The sequence below is a fragment of the Palaemon carinicauda genome, chromosome 1 (genome assembly GCF_036898095.1).
Source record: "Palaemon carinicauda isolate YSFRI2023 chromosome 1, ASM3689809v2, whole genome shotgun sequence".
In the NCBI taxonomy this organism is placed as follows: Eukaryota; Metazoa; Arthropoda; class Malacostraca; order Decapoda; family Palaemonidae; genus Palaemon; species Palaemon carinicauda.
The window spans coordinates 12,150,787-12,153,336 of NC_090725.1; the positions used below are offsets into that span (position 1 = coordinate 12,150,787).

The 2,550-nt window shown below is 31.8% G+C and overlaps 1 long non-coding RNA gene across 1 annotated transcript in view; it reads right to left on the minus strand.

Moving 5' to 3' along the window:
• Positions 1-665: 665 nt before the first annotated feature.
• Positions 666-2,550, minus strand: part of LOC137641494 (uncharacterized) — a 2,901-nt gene continuing 1,016 nt past the window's right edge. Inside the window, exons 2-3 of the long non-coding RNA XR_011044535.1 lie at positions 1,200-1,466; positions 666-794 (exon numbers count right to left, since the gene is read on the minus strand). This is a non-coding gene — a long non-coding RNA (uncharacterized lncRNA). The remainder of the gene's footprint in view (positions 795-1,199; positions 1,467-2,550) is intronic.

Here is a 2,550-nt window from a genome sequence, read left to right on the forward strand (position 1 = left end):
TGCACACGTGTGTATATATATATATATATATATATATATATATATATATATATATATATATATATATGTATATATATATATATATATATATATATATATATATATATGTATATATATATGTATGTATATATATACATATATATATATACATATATATATATATATATATATATATATATATATATATATATATATATATATATGATGAATTTTTCACATTTAGACGGATTTTTCATATTCAAATAAGCCTTATATTTTAATACATTAATGTCTGGATTCTGTTATCGACCTCGGGATCAGAGTCCCAAGGCGAAACCACACAAAGGCGATAGCATCTGACCGGCTGGGAATCGAACCCTGGTCCAGGATACTTGTATGACAGTGACAGTACCTTTTAGCCACGTAGAAAGTTTGAAATATATGGCTTATTTGAATATATATATATATATATATATATATATATATATATATATATATATATATATGTGTGTGTGTATGTGTGTGTGTGTGTGTATATATATACAGTATGTGTGTGTATATAAGTGTATGAATATATGTATATATAAGCTTATATGCACATACGTGTGTACATATCTATATATGTGGGGCTGAGTCAAACAAAAGCAAAAATTATGAGGAATTGCATTTATTTCAACATATACAAAACTCAATTAAAAAGGAGACAATTATAATTTTGATCGAATCCTGTCTTGATAAACATTTTGACTGTTGGACGCAAATTCCATCTGTGTAGCTGAAGTCTTCTAAGGCTTTCCTCGGCTTCCACAATCAACCTGGAAGAAGAAAACATCGTCTTTTTTTTATTTTCGATATCTATTATTATTATTATTATTATTATTATTATTATTATTATTATTATTATTTATAAGTTATTATCATTTTATTATCATTATTTTTATAATTATTATTATTATCATTATTATTATTATTACAATTATTATTATTATTATTATTATTATTATTATTATTATTATTATTACTTGCTAAGCTACAACGCTAATTAGAAAACCAGGATGCTATAATCCCAAGGGCTCCAACAGGGAAAATAGCTCCGTGAGGAAAGGAAATAAACAAACTACAAGAGAAGTAATGAACAATTATACCATATATCTAATTTACCTTAATATATTCCATGCTAGAAATGAATTAGATAAACAAATAGATAAATTAAGACTTACATTTGCAGGCCAATCGCAGGCATTAATTTTGTCATTCCAGTCCAGGTTGTGATCGCAAGTGACTTCCCAAGCAATGCCTTCGACTCCACATTCACAGAACTTGGAGCAGTGCTCCGGGTGAGGGAAATAGACAGGATAAAGTCCTTGGGGCCTGGGACATCCTTCAGACACAGAGGCAGGACAAGCAATGAGCTGGTTCGCTTCAGCACTGGTCATGTAGTGGCCAGATATGGCCAGGAGGGCGAGGGAAAATAATAGGGTCTTCATCTGTAATGGAATAGAAACACAGGTTGGTTGAAATGTTAAAATCGGTTGTTCAGTACAGTTTACTTCCTAAAGAAAATTAAAGATTTAAGATTTTAAATTATTAATTCTATCTCTCCGTTGCCCCAGTGTGGGTTTTGAAGTTGTTTTAAGTGAAAAAACCCCTTTTTCAAGTTGTTTTAAGGTGAAAATCCCCGCTGTTTTCAAGTTGTTTTAAGGTGAAAAACCCCGCTATTTTCAAGTTGTTTTAAGTGAAAAAAAACCCTTTTCAAATTGTTTTAAGGTAAAAATAAAAACCCTGTTTTCAAGTTGTTTTAAGGTGAAAAAAACACCAAGCCCCTCTCCACCCAAGCTAGGACCAAGGAGGGCCAGGCAATGGCTGCTGATGACTCAGTAGATAGACCTATAGGCTCCCCTAAAACCCCCATCCTTACCTTACAAGGATGGTAAGGTTGCAATGACCAAAGGAACTAACGAGTTTGAGCGGGACTCGAACCCCAGTCTTGTTATATTTTTCAACTATTTAGAAAAGATGCTATTTTTTATATACCCTACTACTAGCAACTCTGCTTCCAAAATGCTATATGTTATCTTTACCCTTTACTAATATTAAATGTTGGACCTACAGTCAAGAAAAGCTAGCTTACTCTAAAGTTATTTTATGAAATAAATAATCAATTATTCTAAGGTTTAAACGATTGTTATAAGACAAATGCTTGGGTATTAAACATATCACAAATTATCAAGTCCAACCTTTAAGACATTGAAATCGATATTTTTTGAGTTTCACCTGTCGGGTTAGGTGGTTGAATTTTCAATATCCTAACGATTTTAACAACTTTTAAGTTCAATATTTATACTAGTTAACCATCTATAGTCCATTTCTTTTAGCGATGCATATTTGCACCGACTTGCAGCAGTGCCCTTTTAACTCGGAAAAGTTTTCTGATCGCTGATTGGTTAGAATTATCTTGTCCAACCAATCAGCGATCCGGAAACTTTTCCGAGCTAAAAGGGCACCGCTGCGAGTCGGTGCGATTATGCATCGCTAAAAGAAATGGACTATAGTGCACAACAGAGTATGAGA